Source organism: Amblyraja radiata, chromosome 1, assembly GCF_010909765.2.
Source record: "Amblyraja radiata isolate CabotCenter1 chromosome 1, sAmbRad1.1.pri, whole genome shotgun sequence".
Lineage (NCBI taxonomy): Eukaryota > Metazoa > Chordata > Chondrichthyes > Rajiformes > Rajidae > Amblyraja > Amblyraja radiata.
The window spans coordinates 62,682,185-62,698,830 of record NC_045956.1 but is presented as its reverse complement, the minus strand read 5'-3'; the positions used below and the strand labels follow the sequence as shown (position 1 = coordinate 62,698,830).

At 47.0% G+C, this 16,646-nt stretch overlaps 1 protein-coding gene and 1 long non-coding RNA gene across 2 annotated transcripts in view; both read right to left on the bottom strand.

The window, feature by feature from the left end:
- dapp1 (dual adaptor of phosphotyrosine and 3-phosphoinositides 1) overlaps nt 1-16,646 on the bottom strand; it is a 105,657-nt gene that overhangs the window by 54,136 nt on the left and 34,875 nt on the right. The window lies entirely within an intron of this gene.
- Nucleotides 80-7,711, bottom strand: LOC116974436. The gene is made up of 3 exons (XR_004412361.1): nt 7,614-7,711; nt 5,705-5,706; nt 80-95 (listed from the first exon to the last, which is right to left on the bottom strand). It is a non-coding gene; the product is annotated as an uncharacterized LOC116974436 (long non-coding RNA).

Genomic DNA, 16,646 nt, shown 5'->3' with positions numbered 1-16,646 from the left:
TCACAGGCGCAAAGCTCAAAGTCCCTTGCGGCCAGAGTCCATTTAAGGGCCCTGGAAGCTCTGGGGTTTTAGATGCTCTTTGGTGCAATCTGAGCCTTATTTTGGAGCATTTTTGCACCAAATTTATGACCAATATTTCAGAAAAAATTTTGGTTGAGTCAAGAGTAATGAGTGGTTCGAATGGAATGATTGGGGTCATTGTTGTATACATTTTTTTAAATCAAGAATTGAAGTTGTCCTTGTTGCGCCTTTACCACCTCAGGCAATTGAGGAAATTCAGAGTGTCTCTGAGGATCCTCCAGTGCTTCTACTCAGCGGCTGTGGAAAGCATCTTGTCTGGAACTATCACGATTTGGTTTGGGAATTGCTCTGCCCAGGACAAGAATGCTCCGCAGAGAGTATGGGAACTTCACTCGCCCCTCTGCAGGAACTATACATCAGAAGGTGTAACTCCAGAGCCAATAAGATCATGGGAGACCCCTTCCACCTCTGCAACGGACTGTTCCAGCTGCTTCGGTCAGGCAAATGCCTCCGTTGCCTTGCTGTGAGAACAGAGGGGTTGACAAGGAGTTTCTTCCCAGAGGCCATTAGGACTGTAAACTCCTACCTCACCAGGGACTAACTTTACTGTACCATTCAACTTTTTTTTTAAATTGCTGGGTTTTTTTGTTTTTCCTTTTTCCTTCCTCCCACAATATGTAATATGTAAAAGAATATGTGATTCTGTTCCATTCTGTTTGTAGTTTGTTTGTTTGTTTGTTTTATGCACAAAGTCCGCGAGCATTGCCACTTTTCATTTCACTGCACATCTCGTATGTGTATGTGTCAAATAAACTTGACTTGACTTGACGTGACATCGGGAACATGTTTCCTGCCTCCAGCGTGTCCAAACCCTTAACAATCGTATATGTTTCAATAAGAATCCCTCTCATCCTTCTAAACTCCAGTGTACAAGCCCAACTGCTTCATTCTCTCAGCATATGACAGTCCCGCTGCACTCCCTCAATAGCAAGAATATCCTTCCTCAAATTAGGGAACCAAAACTGCACACAATACTCCAGGTGTGGTCTCACTAGAGATCTGTACGACTGCAGAAGGACCTCTTTGCTCCTATACTCGACTACTCTTGTTATAAAGGACAACATGCCATTTGCTTTCTTCACTGCCTGCTGTACCTGCATGCTTACTTTCATAGACTGATGAACAAGGACCCCCCAGATACCGCTGTACTTCCCCTTTTCCCAACTTGACACCATTTAGATAGTAATCTGCCTTCCTGTTTTTGCTACCAAAGTGGATAACCTCATATTTATCCGCATTAAACTTCATCTGCCATGCATCCGTCCACTCCCCCAACCTGTCCAAGTCACCCTGCATTCTCATGGCATCCTCCTCACAGTTCACACTGCCACCCAGCTTTGTGTCATCTGCAAATTTGCTAATGTTACTTTGAATCCCTTCATCCAAATCACTGATGTATATTGTAAATAGCTGTGGTTCCAGCACAGAGACTTGCGGTACCCCACTAGTCACTGCCTGCCATTCTGAATGGGACCCGTTAATCCCCACTCTCTGATTCCTGTCTGCCAACCAATTTTCTATCCGTCAGCACTCTACCCCCAATAACATGTGCCCTAATTTTCCCCCAACTGCGCAGGCGCGGATGGCCGCAATTTTATTCCCCAAAACTTCCAGCGGGCCAGAACCAGAATTTGGGGTAATTTCCGTCCAAGTGGAAACGCTGATAACGCTCAAACTTTTAATTTTTTCTCTGGATTTTTTAAACTCTGGGTAAAAAACACCTTGGCCGGAGGCCCCCTAGATTTTGAGGCCCTAGGCTTTAGCCTATGAAGCCTATAGGTAAATCCGGCTCTGCTGAGGCTGCTCCATGGCTGGAGTGCAAGCCTCCGACGTCCCTGAGGCTTGCACTGAGGCTGTTCCATGGCCGGAGCTGCAGCGAGCGACTCGCCAGCCCTGCAAAATACTCGCCAGCCCTGGCTCCCCGTTCGCTTCTGTACCCGCCGCTGCTTCTGCTTCCATCCCTCCCTCAGCCCCGGCTCTCCAACACCCCCGGCCCATGCACTTGATATGAGTTTTGAAATTCTAGTTGATCACAGAATTTCTTACGACAGAGCGTGAGAAATTTGTGATCAGACTGAGAGCGTGAGAATTTGGCCAAATGTGTGATTCTCACGCTCAATGTGTGAGAGTTGGCAGCCCTGCCCTTAATAATTTTATGTTTCAATAAGATCCCCTCTCACCCTTCTAAATTCCAGAGTACACAAGCCCAGCCGCTCCATTCTCTCAGCATATGACTGTCCCACCATCCCGGGAATTAACCTTGTGAACCTACGCTGCACTTCCTCAATAGCAAGAAAGTCTTTCCTCAAATATGTAGACCAAAACTGCACACAATACTCCAGGTGTGGTCTCACCAGGGCTCTATACAACTGCAGAAGGATCTCTTTGCTCCAATACTCAACTCCTCTTGTTATGAAGACCAATTCGCTTTCTTCAGGTAGGGGAAGATACAGAGTGCAAACGTCTGAAGAAGGGTCTCGACCCGAAACATCACCCATTTATTCTATCCAGGGATGCTGCCTGTCCGGCTGAGTTACTCCAGCATTTTGTGTCTATCTTCGGTATATACTGTGATCTGCAGTTCCTTACAGGTTCAGTATTGATGTGGATAGAGAACTGGCTGGCAAACAGGAAGCAAAGAGTAGGAGTAAACGGGTCCTTTTCACAATGGCAGGCAGTGACTAGTGGGGTACCGCAAGGCTCAGTGCTGGGACCCCAACTATTTACAATATATATTAATGATCTGGATGAGGGAATTGAAGGCAATATCTCCAAGTTTGGGGATGACACTAAGCTGGGGGGCAGTGTTAGCTGTGAGGAGGATGCTAGGAGACTGCAAGGTGACTTGGATAGGCTGGGTGAGTGGGCAAATGTTTGGCAGATGCAGTATAATGTGGATAAATGTGAGGTTATCCATTTTGGTGGCAAAAACAGGAAAGCAGACTATTATCTAAATGGTGGCCGACTAGGAAAAGGGGAGATGCAGCGAGACCTGGGTGTCATGGTACACCAGTCATTGAAAGTGGGCATGCAGGTGCAGCAGGCAGTGAAGAAAGCGAATGGTATGTTAGCTTTCATAGCAAAAGGATTTGAGTATAGGAGCAGGGAGGTTCTACTGCAGTTGTACAGGGTCTTGGTGAGACCACACCTGGAGTATTGCGTACAGTTTTGGTCTCCAAATCTGAGGAAGGACATTATTGCCATAGAGGGAGTGCAGAGAAGGTTCACCAGACTGATTCCTGGGATGTCAGGACTGTCTTATGAAGAAAGACTGGATAGACTTGGTTTATACTCTCTAGAATTTAGGAGATTGAGAGGGGATCTTATAGAAACTTAAAAAATTCTTAAGGGGTTGGATAGGCTAGATGCAGGAAGATTGCTCCCGATGTTGGGGAAGTCCAGGACAAGGGGTCACAGCTTAAGGATAAGGGGGAAATCCTTTAAAACCGAGATGAGAAGAACTTTTTTCACACAGAGAGTGGCGAATCTCTGGAACTCTCTGCCACAGATGGTAGTCGAGGCCAGTTCATTGGCTATATTTAAGAGGGAGTTAGATGTGGCCCTTGTGGCTAAGGGGATCAGAGGGTATGGAGAGAAGGCAGGTACAGGATACTGAGTTGGATGATCAGCCATGATCATATTGAATGGCGGTGCAGGCTCGAAGGGCCGAATGGCCTACTCCTGCACCTAATTTCTATGTTTCTATGTTTACTACACAATGCTTTGATTATGCTGGCTGCTATCACGATGCAGCGTGATGTGTAGATGGAGTCAATGGTGAGGAGTCTGGGCTCCATCTACAACTCTTTGCAATTTCTTGCAGTCTTGGGCAGAGCTGTTCCCAAACCCAGCTGTGATGCAACCCCACAGTACGCTTTCGATGATGCATTTGCAGAGGTTTGCAAACTTCATGTTGGCGCATTACACTAACGCAGCATGTTGCAGGCAACCACCAGCTTCCGTATATTAAAAAAAAAATATTTACACAGCTCCTTTAAACTTTGCCCCTTTCACCTTAAAGCTATGCCCTCTAGTCTTTGATATTACCACCCTGGGAAAAAAATGTTCTGACTGTCTACCCTATCTATACCTCTCATGAGTTTATCAAATCAAGTTTTAGCAACATCCAGCTCTATGGCCATTTCTCCTGGGTAAACCTGCAGATATTAAACTGATTCAGTTGCCTGTATTACATAGCACACCACAGGAATAGGTCACGATCCACATCCCTCCATATCCATGGGCATATCTAAAAGCCTCTTAAACACCACTATCCTATCTGCCTCCACCACCACCCCTGGCAGCACATTCCAGGCACCCAGCAGCTACACACATCTCCTTTAAAATTTGCCCCTCTCACCTTAAAGCTATAAGCTTCAGTCTTTGCCATTTCCACCCTGAGAAAAAGATTCTGACTGTCTACCCTATCTATGCCTCTCATTATTTTATATACTTCTGTCAGGTCTCCCCTCAACCTCCGACGTTCCAGGGGAAACAATCCAAGTTTGTCCAACCTCAAACAGGTACATGGATAGGACAGGTTTTGAGGGATATGGGCCAGGCGCGGGCACGTGGGACTAGTGTAGATGGGGCATGTTGGTCAACGTGGGCAAGTTAGGCCTCAGGGCAGCATTCTGGTAAACCTTCTCTGCACCCTCTCTAATCCCTCTACACCTTTACTGTAAAGGGGCGACCAGAACTGTACTCAATACTCCAAATATTAACCTCTGTCTGGTCACCCCTCTGACACTTCATGTTGTTCAACCTTTCTTTATAGCTAAAACCCTCAAATCCAGGTGGCTAGTTGTGGTTACAGCACCTCTATATTACTAAATCTCTGATCTTGATCGCTTTTGGCCCATTGTGCTGCGATTTCCGACAGAACGGCGCCACCTACGACCGTCATTTTTGGCCACCTCGCTCAGAGCCCCCCTCCGCCTTACGGGTGCGGAGGATTTTTCCTATCGATGACAAATCAGAGAGATATTAATGTTTTTAAAAAAATCACCATTCTCTCTGCTGCCCCTGCTGGAGGGAGGGGGAGGGACTATAAAACCAGGAAATGGTGTGCCTCACTCATTCTCTGCAAGATGGATGAAGCCAAGGGTCACGTCTCTCTGAGCTCTGAATAACACTGAACAAATGTCTACACAACTGTGAGTACCCTTAATGTGGTTTGAAAATGAAAATATGGTTTGTTTGAAGTAAAAAGGCACTGCCTGCAAATGGTTGTATGGGTGCTTTGGCTTGAAGTTGAAAGGCACTACTTGCTGCAAATGGTGGCTTGGGTGCTTTGGCTTGAAGTGGAAAGTCACTACTTACTCCAAATGGTGGCTTGGGTGCTTTGCTTGAAATGAAAGGCACTACTTACTGCAAATGATGGCTTGGTTGATTTGGCTTGAAGTTGATAGGCACTTCTTACTGCAAATGGTGGCTTGGGTTCTTTGGCTTGAAGTTGAAAGGCACTACTTACTGCAAATGGTGGCTTGGGAGCTTTGGTTTGAAGTTTAAAAAAATCACCATTCACTCTGCTGCCCCTGCTGGAGGGAGGGGGAGGGACTATAAAATCAGGAAGTGGTGTGCCTCACTCAGTCTCTGCAAGATGGATGAAGCCAAGGATCACGTCTCTCTGAGCTCTGAATAACACTGAACAAATGTCTACAGAACTGTGAGTACCCTTAATGTGGTTTGAAAATGAAAATATGGTTTGTTTGAAGTAAAAAGGCACTGCCCGTAAATGGTTGTTTGGGTGCTTTGGCTTGAAGTTGAAAGGCGTTACTTACTGCAAATGGTGGCTTGGGTGCTTTGGCTTGAAGTTGAAAGGCATTACTTACTGCAAATGGCAGCTTGGTTTCTTTGGCTTGAAGTTAAAAGGCACTACTGCAAAAGCACTTCCTGTTTGCACTTTATATTGATTTTAGATAAAACGCTACCACTTACGGCTGTGATTTTTAGCCATCTTACTCAGTCCCCCCTCCGCTGAGCAGGTGCAGAGAATTCTTCCCATCAATGAATATTTTAAGTGTTATTAATGTTTTAAAAAATGTTGAGAATCTCTCTCCTGTCAATCACTCCCTGAAAGCCACACCTTTTCCGGTGGGAGGGGGAGGGGTTACAAAACCCGGAAGTGTGGGTGTGGCTCAGTCTCTGCATGATGGGGGAGGGAGAGGTCATGACTCTGTCTGAGCTGTGAATCAACTGAACACACTGAATGTCTACTGAACTGTGAGTTTGGTGTTTTGTGTGGTTTTATGGTGGTTTCACCCTGCATGAAATGGTATGAAGCTGCATTTGAATTTGGTGGCCTTGGACCCTGCTTTAAGTGGAATACAACTGCACTGAATTTGGTGGCCTTGCACCCTGCTGAAAGTGGTATGAAACTGCACTTGTATTTGGTGGCCTTGGATTCAGCTTGAAGTGGTATGGAACTGCACTTGAATTCGGTGGCATTGCACCCTGCTTGAAGTGGTTGGAAACTGCACTTGAATTCGGTGGCCTTGCACCCTGCTCATAGTGGTAAGAAACTGCACTTGAATTTGGTGGCCTTGCACCCTGCTTGAAATGGTAGGAACAAGGATTTGAATTTGGTGGACTTGCACCCTGCTTGAAATGGTAGGAACATGGATTTGAATTTGGTGGACTTGCACCCTGCTTGAAATGGAATTTCAAGGAATAGTCATGAGTCAACAGCCAGCCAACCAGCCATGAGTGCGCTGCCAGCAGATCAGGCTTGAGGGACTGAGCTGCCAATCCAAGAACCCATACCAGCACTCCTGAAAGCCCCCCCACTGGCCACCAATATTGGAATTGGTGGAGAGGTGGAATATTGCGTCGGGGGACCAGCCCTCCCGTGTGAACATGGGACCCAACGGGTCCCACTTAGTCTAGTATTTAAATAGATCTGTGCCAAGCCTGTCTTATACTGTTTTTTTAACTTTTTATTTATACAAAGGGTAGTAGGTGTATGGAATGAGCTGCCGGAGAAGGTAGTTGAGGCAGGTACTATCATAATGAGACATTTGGACAGGTACATGGATAGGACAGGTTTAGATGGGTACTAGACTCAAGACACACGTGAGGCCTGGTCCCCCAATGCAACCCGTTCCCCAACACTATATTCCACCACTCATCCATAACTGCGCGGGCGCGGCTCATTTCCCCTCATCCCCGAGCACTCCCTCCTCCTCCTCTTCGTGTGTGGGAGGGGGTTGCAGAGGAGGGCTGCTGCTTGGGGCGGGACTGGGCTGCTTGGGGCGGGACTGGGCTGCTTGGGGCGGGACTGGGCTGCTTCGGGTCCCTCCAAAAGTCCGGTTGGAAAATTCCACCGGCCACCCTCAGCTCCAGTAAAGACGCGATGGTGCAGGAAGGGGCGGACCGTCCCGGGGAGTGGCAGGGGAAGAGATTAATCCGCGCGGCACCGACTGGCAGGAGAAGAGATCGATCTGCGCATTCACGGTTTTTAAGATTTTTAAACCACGCTAACTTTTACAACATTCAACTGATCGGAATGAAACTTTGCGCACGCGCAGCACAGTATAACAATGAGTGAATTGGCGAAAATTCGTAGTGCTATCGCGAACCGTTTTTGCATAAATAGAACGACCGCCAAATCGGAAGATAACAAGATCAGTTCTAGTTATGTATTATGTATAGTTAGATGGGCCAAATGTGGACAGGAGGGACTAGTGTAGTAGCTATGTTACAATACTTACCTTCAGCGGCGCTGCAGTTCTGCCACTGGCCGTGGGCGCGAATTCGGCGCCATTGGGCGGGGGGGCGGGATTAAATTGCCGTTTTCTCCTGCCTGTCGGAGTCGAACTTCCTCAGGCTGTTAAGCTGCTGAAGAATAATCGATCCGACTTGCGTTCTCGGAAGTTTTTTTTTTAATTGTGGGACAATTTAATCCCTGGAGTAAAATAAAAAGCTACTTCTAACGCCGACAACGGGACGGATCTTACATAGGGGACAAAACATAAGGTAAATCGTTTATCTATATTACTAAATCTCTGATCTTGACCGCTTTTGGCCCACTGTGCTGCAATTTCCGACAGAACGCCGCCACCTACGGCCGTCATTTCTGGCCACCTCGCTCAGAGCCCCCCTCCGCCTTACCGGTGCGGAGGATTTTTCCTATCGATGACAAATCAGAGAGATATTAATGTTTTAAAAAAAATCACCATTCTCTCTGCTGCCCCTGCTGGATGGAGGGGGAGGGGCTATAAAACCAGGAAGTGGTGTGCCTCACTCAGTCTCTGCAAGATGGATGAAGCCAAGGGTCACGTCTCTCTGAGCTCTGAATAACACTGAACAAATGTCTACACAACTGTGAGTACCCTTAATGTGGTTTGAAAATGAAAATATGGTTTGTTTGAAGTAAAAAGGCACTGCCTGTAAATGGTTGTTTGGGTGCTTTGGCTTGAAGTTAAAAGGCACTACTTACTGCACATGGTGGCTTGGGTGCTTTGACTTGAAGTTGAAAGGCACTACTTACTGCAAATGGTGGCTTTGGAGTTTTGGTTTAAAGTTGAAAGGCACTACTTACTGTAAATGGTGGCGTGGGTGCTTTGGCTTGAAGTTGAAAGGCACTACCTACTGCAAATGGTGGCTTGTGTGTTTTGCTTGAAGTTGAAAGGCACTGCTTACTGCAAATTGCGGCTTGGGTGGTTTGGCTTGAACTTTCTGTTTTCACTGTATATTGATTTTAGATAAAACGCTACAACTTACGGCTGTGATTTTTGGCCATCTTACTCAGCCCCCCCTCCGCTGAACAGGTGCAGAGAATTCTTCCCATCAATGAAAAGTAAAAGTGTTATTAGTGTTTAAAAAATGTTGAGAATCTCTCTCCTGTCAATCACGCCATGAAAGCCTTTGAGGGAGAGGAGGAGGGAGAGGTCATGACTGTCTGAGCTGTGAATCAACTGAACACACTAAATGTCTACTGAACTGTGAGTTTGGTGGTTTTATGGTGGTTTCACCCTGCATGAAATGGTATGAAGCTGCATTTGAATTTGGTGGCCTTGCACCCTGCTTGATGTGGAATGAACCTGCACTTAAATTTGGCGGCCTTGCACCCTGCTTGAAATGGTAGGGACATAGATTTGAATTTGGTGGCCTTGCACCCTGCTTGAAATGGAATTTCAAGGAATAGTCATGAGTCAACAGCCAGCCCACCAGCCGTGAGTGACCTGCCAGCAGATCAGGCTTGAGGGACTGAGCTGCCACCCCAAGAACCCATACCAGCACTCCAGAAAGCCCCCCTACTGGCCACCAATATTGGAATTGGTGGAGAGGTGGAACATTGCTTCGGGGGAACCAGCCCTCCCGTGTGAACATGGGACCCAACGGGTCCCACTTAATCTAGTTTTACATATATACTTGCTTCTTAGGATGACTTTAATCAAAATTTCCTTGGCGATAATGTGATTTTGGCCCCATACGAACCGGCAGTGTTTTTCCTACCGATATAGGGTTCAAATTCACTGCAACTGCAACGTTCCAATCGATCGCGTTCCACATAAACCCACTCGCAAGATGATTAAAATGCCCATTAATTTACGGGAATTAAACATTAAATTCCTTCCATTTGGCCTATAATTTCATGACAATGAGATTTTAAAATCATGTTATATAGTGAATTCTTGTGTGAACGTTATTTGGATACTTAGGCTATTTAAAAATATTAATCTTTTCTTAAGAAATGGATAGATGTTTAGATCTAGTAATTGAGTTTTGTAATTAGCTACAATTAGGTAACTAACTAATTATCTGCTTTAATTTCAGGTCATCCAAGTAAGATTGTTTCATATTTGTTTCAGAATGCTTCAATCTAATATAACTGAAAATTTCATTCAGTTCTCTTAATATTTAAGAAAGTTGTGGGCTTATGACTGTCCTCGATCACAGCTTTTGAGTTGTCAATGGAAAAGCAATAGGGAACAAGATGCTAATTTCAGAGTATGAAAATGGCCATAACCTTTTTAATACTGAAGATATGAAAGTGAATTATGCTTTATCTGATGGGATAAATTGCAGACTTGATTTTTAAAATCTCATAATTTTGTAACATTGCTAAGTGTAGATGCGGCATGTCGGTCGGCATGGACACGTTGGACTGAAGGACCTAATTCCATGCTGTATGACTCTATTCTGTACAGTTTAGTCTGTTAGAAAAAAGCCCAATATGTAAACAGCAGTAGACACCACAGGACGATAGGCTGAGACAGCCCCAGTGATAGCGTCATTTAAGAGGATGTTAGATCGGCACTTGGATATGCTGGGAATGGAGGGGTTTTGGTCACATGCTTGTAGACAAGTTTAACTTGACACTTTGTTCAGCAAAGACATTGTGGGCCGTAGGGACTGTTCCTGTGCTGTTCTATGTTCTCAGTGCTGTGGCACAGTACAACTTCTTCATTTTATGCTGAGTTGCTGCATAATATTAGTTCACAAAGGTAATTTCCTTTACTTCCCATTATTTTTAGTTTAGTTTACAGCGTGGAAACAGGTGCTTCAGCCCACCGAGTCCACACACCGACCAGCGATCCCCGTACACTGATTGTGGTGGGGGTGGGGGAAAGAGCTGGCACCCTTCCAAACATTTGTCCCAGGCATCACTGTGGGGTGCTCACAATTACAAAGAGATTTGTAAATGTCATTAATCTTCCAGTAATCTTTTGTTTATTCAACATCATGACTGTTGAAAGATTAATCAATTCCCTTTAACAATGAGTTATGAATTACTCATTTCTTTTCTGACCTTTGAGAACGTAGGTAGACACAAAGTGCTGGATAACTCAGTGAGTCTGGCAGCATCTGTGGGGAAAAAGGACGGGTGAAGTTTCGGGTGTGGACCCTTCCTCAGACTGAAAGTTGGGGGTGGTGGTGGGAGGTGCTGGGTGGTGGTGGGAGGTGGTGGGTGAAGAGGTGGAGATGTGAAAAGACCAGGCCAACTTGAGAACCTGGGTTTCTCCTTGGTTAAGCAGCAACAGGCATTTTATAGACAATAGGTGCAGGAGTAGGCCATTCAGCCCTTCGAGCCAGCACCACCATTCACTGTGATCACGGCTGATCATCCACATTTTATTCCTAAATAGTTTTTGTTTCCTATCATGTTGATATAATAAGTTACCACTTTCAGTTGGAGCTGTTGTACTATTAAAACAGGTATGAATTAGGGTGGCACGGTGGCGCAGCGGTAGAGTTGCTGCCTCACAGCGCCAGATATCCGGTTTTGATTCTGACTACGGGTGCTGGCTGTACGGCGTTAGCACATTCTCCTTGTGACCGTGTGGGTTTTCTCCGGGTACTCCGGTTTCCTCCCACATTCCTCCCACAAGATGTGCAGGTTTGTCGGTTAATTGGTCCTCTGTAAATTGCCCCTTTGTGATTAGGGGGTGGATGAGAAAGTGGGATAACATTGAACCAGCGTGAACGGGTGATCGATGGTCAGCATGGACTCGGTGGGCAGAAGTGCCTGTTTCCATGCTGTATCTTTAAAATTCAATCAATTGCTGGAACATTGAATCAAAGGGGTTGGTTATGTTTTGGAATATCGGATCAATTGTGTGTCCGTGTGGTACTGTTGATAATTAACTGGGTTTAGCTTGCACACCTTCAGAGTTCGAGGATGAAGGACACAAGATTGATGCCCAGTTGATTTAAGACTGCTGTGGTACGGTCATATCCAAGGCAACCCCACACATTCACGTATCACGTGACGAGGATTCACGAGGATGTTGCCAGGACTCGAGGGCCTGAGCTGTAAGGAGAGGTTGAGCAGGCTAGGACTTTATTCCTTGGAGCGCAGGAGGATTAAGGGTGATCTTATCAAGGTGTATACAATCATGAGGGGAGTAAATAGGGTGAATGCAATCTTTTTCCCCATGGTAGGGTAATCAAGAACTAAATGCCATAGGTTTAAGGAGAGAGGAGAAAGATTTAATAGGAACCCGAGGGGCAACTTTTTAGAATAGAATAGAATAGAATAGTTTCTTTATTGTCATTGTAACATGAACCATGTACAACGAAATTGTAAAATGTCAGCCAGTCAGTGCACCATTCAAACATTTCTAAAAGCTAACGATACATACAAAGTAAAATATTTAAAAAGATAAACAACTAAAATAAATATCATAAAAATAGCACGCATAAACACCCAGCCCTACATCCTTCTGTCGATTTCATGTATGTATGTATCGCCCCTGCGTTCCTTGGCGGCTACATTTAGTGCCTTTATAGCAGTGAGGTAAAAACTGTTTTTAAGTCTGTTTGTCCTTGTCCTTGTAGATCTGTACCGTCTGCCTGACGGTAACAGTTCAAACAGGGAGTGACCGGGGTGGGAAATGTCCTTTATAATACTCTGGGATTTTTTGATGCAGCGGGAACTGTGTAAGTCCTCCAAGGTAAGGAGAGGGCATCCGACAATCCTCTGGGCGTTGTCAATGGCCCTCTGGAGCGCTTTCCTCTGAGCCGCTGTGCAGCTGGTGTACCATACGCATACACAGTATGTTAGGAGGCTCTCAATGGAGCACCGATAAAAGGACAGCAGCAGTCTCTGAGTGATGTTATTCTTCCTGAGCACCCTCAGGAAGTGCAGTCTCTGCTGGACCTTTTTCAGCAGCGCAGAGGTGTTCACGCTCCACGTCAGGTCCTCCTCAATATGGATTCCCAGGAAGCGGAAATCCGCCACCCTCTCCACACAGTCCCCTCTGATAATTAATGGTACCATGTCCGTTTTATTCTTCCTGAAGTCTATTATTATCTCCTTGGTCTTTAAGGTGTTAAGGAGCAGGTTATTTTCTCCACACCACACTGTCAGCTGCTCCACCTCATCCCGGTAGGCGTACTCGTCCCCCCCGGAGATGAGTCCCACCACCGTAGTGTCATCCGCAAATTTGACAATGGTGTTTCTGTGGTGGGCGGGGATGCAGTCATGTGTGTAGATGGTGTAGAGCAGGGGGCTCAGCACGCAGCCCTGTGGAGAGCCGGTACTGAGGCTGAGGGCCGTGGATGTGTGATGGCCCACTCTGACTCTCTGGCTGCGACCCGACAGGAAGCTATTTATCCACATGCAGGTGGAGTGTGGAAGTCCCAAGTCCCCCAGTTTGTCCACCAGTTTGTGGGGAAGGATGGTATTAAAGGCAGAGCTGTAGTCCACAAAGAGCATCCGCACGTAGCTCCCCCGCTGCTCCAGGTGGGACAGTGCAGCATGGAGAGCTGTGGCTACAGCGTCCTCTGTAGATCTATTCGCTCTGTACGCAAACTGGTGGGGGTCAAAGCTTCGGGGCAGGAGTGATGTGATGTGACCCCGGACCAGTTTTTCAAAACACTTCATCACCACTGGTGTGAGTGCGACTGGCCGGTAGTCGTTGAGGCTGGAAATGTGGGGTTTTTTGGGCAAGGGGACTATGGTTGCGGACTTCAGACAGGGTGGAACAGTGGACTGGGCCAGAGACTGGTTGAAAATCCTCGTACAGACTCCAGCCAGCTGGTCAGCGCAGTCCTTCAGCACGCGTCCAGAGACGCCGTCGGGTCCAGTAGCCTTCCTTGGATTGATGGCCCGCAGCGTGCGCCTCACCTCATGCTCCTCTATCTTGAGGGTTAGGCTGCTGTGGACCATGTGGTGTGATGTGGCTGTCTCGGGTGGCTCCACTTCAAAGCGAGCAAAGAAGAGGTTCAGCTCCTCTGCCAACGAGGCGTCACCTTCAGCAGCTCCAAGGTTGGTCTTGTAGTTGGTGAGGTACTGGATCCCCTGCCACACCTGCCTGCTGTTGTTGCTGTCCAGGTGGTCCTCTATCTTCCTCCTGTAGTCTGATTTGGCCTCTCTGATGCCTCTCTTCAGGTTAGCTCGGGCCGTGCTGTATAAAGCCCTATCGCCAGACCTAAAAGCGGTGTTCCTCTCTTTTAACAGCTGCTGGACCTCCCGGGTCATCCAGGGCTTCTGGTTGGGGTAGACCCGGATGCGTTTGTCCACTGTGACCGTGTCCATGCAGTTTTTAATGTAACACAGTACACTGTCTGTGAACACCTCCAGGTCCCGGTGTTCAAACACATCCCAGTTGGTCCTGTCGAAGCAGTCCTGCAGCTGTTGAGATGCACCATCAGGCCAGGTTGTGATGGTCTTTGTAATGGTAGGAGCGGTTTTCCTGAGGGGGGCATATGCAGGAATTAAAAACAGGGACATATGGTCCGACTGACCCAGGTGTGGTAGTGGTCTAGCCCTGTAGCCCAGCTTGATGTTGGAGTAGACCTTGTCCAGTGTGTGGTGGGTACCTGGAACAGTAGGTGGTGGGTACCTGGAACAAACTCACAAAGCAGGTAGTTGAGGCAGGTACTATAAATACATATGGACAGGTACAATAATAGAAAAAGTTTAGAGGGATATAGACCAAACGCAGGCAAATGGGACTAGCGTGGATGTGGCATCTTGGTCATAGAGTCATACAGCGTGGAAACACGCCCTATGGCCGAACTAGCCCACACCGACCAACTTGTTCGCAGATGGTTGTGAGCGTGGGCAGACAGGAAGCACTGACCGCATATTTGGAAGATTTGCATCAGGCTGTGTATTTTTGCAGAAATCTTTCCTGTGCAGTGGAGGAAGAGGAAGCGAGCGTGTTCCCGCCTGAACCTTTCCCAGCTGTCATCTACTTTCGTGTTCCCTCACTCCCCCACCGTCTGATTGGACGCCAGCCTCGGGTTCAAATGCTACGTGAACCTCTCCCCACCTCCAGTCGGCTGGGACTGAGGGCTCAGAACTGCGAGCGGACCATTGGTAGTTGGGGAGATCACATGACCTGCTTAGGGGAGATCACACGATCACACAGATGACCATAGTCATACAGCACGGATATCGGCCCTGAGGCCCAACTTGCCCATGCTGACCATTTATTCCTTGGAGGATGAGGGGTGATCTTATAGAGATGAATAAAATCATGAGAGGAATAAATTAGTCATTTACCCAGAGTAGGGGAATCAAGAACTAGGGGACATGGGTTTAAGGTGAGGGGGGAGAGATTTAATAGGAACCTGAGGAGCAACTTTTTTTTACACAAACGGTGGTGGGTGTATAGAACGGAGGAGGTGGTGGAGGCAGGTACTATCACAACATAGAGACATATTTGGAAAGGTACAGGTTTAAGCAATTATGGACCAAATACAGGCAGGTGGCACTAGTTTTGATGGGGCATGTTGGTCAGTATAGGCAAGTTGGGCCGAAGGGCCTGTTTCTCCATTGTACCACTCTAGGAATGGGACATACAGTCACTGCCCTACCTGCTGACATCTACTGATGACAGATCAGGCCAATCTTCCCTCACTGCAGTGCTGTTGGGTCCAATGAAGCAGAATTAGGCCATTCGGCCCATCGAGTCTACTCTGTCATTCAGTCCTGGCTGATCTATCTTTCCCTCTCAACTCCATTCTCCTGCCTTCTCCCCATAACCCGGCACCCTTACTAATCAAGAATCTGTCGATCTCCACTATAAAAATACCCAAAGACATGGCCTCCACAGCCATTGTGGCAATGAATTCCACAGTTTCATCACTCTCTGGCTAAATAAATTCCTCCCTCTATTGTGTTCTAAAGGTATGTCCTTTTATTCTGAGGCTGTGCCCTCTGGTTCTAGACTCTCCCACTATGGGAACCTGAGAACCGTGACCTCCAGGTTCAAGAACAGCTTCTTCCCAACAACCATCAGCCTTTTGAACACTGCACAACACTAACCTCAGCTATGAACTATGGACTGGCTGCAGTAAGGACTTTGGGCTTTTTTTGCACTAGTATTGGAGTCACAAATATATTGCATTGTTGTTTATAATGTGTTATCGATGCATGTTATGTTTACAGGCCCAAAATGCTACTGCAAGTAAGAATTGAATTATTGGTACAGTTGGTAGTTAAACAAAGAAACAAAGAGCTGCAGATGCTGGTTTACACCAAAGACAGACATGAAGTGCTGGAGTAACTACTTGCGATCAGTAAATCCCACCCAAACCACCCCATCCCCTGCAACCGCAGGAGATACAACACCTGTCCTTATACCGCCTCCCTTGACTCCATCCAGGGACCCCGACAGTCCGTTCAGGTGAGGCAGAGGTCCACATGTACCTCCTCTAACCTCATCTACTCTATTTGGTGTTCCCGATGTGGCCTCCTGCACCACCCCCTCAGGCAACACCAAAATGTAGACTCGACAACCGTTTTGCTGAACACTTGTGCTCAGTCTGCCTAGCCTATGGGATGTCCGGGTTGCAAACCATTTCAACTCCCCTTCCTATTCCCACACTGACCTTTCCGTCCTGGGCCTCTTCCACTCATGTCCGAGTGATGTCACACACAAATGGGTAGAACGGCACCACATTCTGCTTGGGTAGCTTACAACCCAGCAACATGAACGTTCAATTCTCAAATTTTAAGTAACTGCCACCTGCACTCACCTCCCCTCCTCCCTCCCTTCACCCAAGTCAATTAACCAGTTCCACAGTTCACCACATTGCTTCTCTTGGGATCGCACCTTCCCTAGCCAACATTGGGCCTACCAGGGCACCAGCCTGCCAGAGGCCAG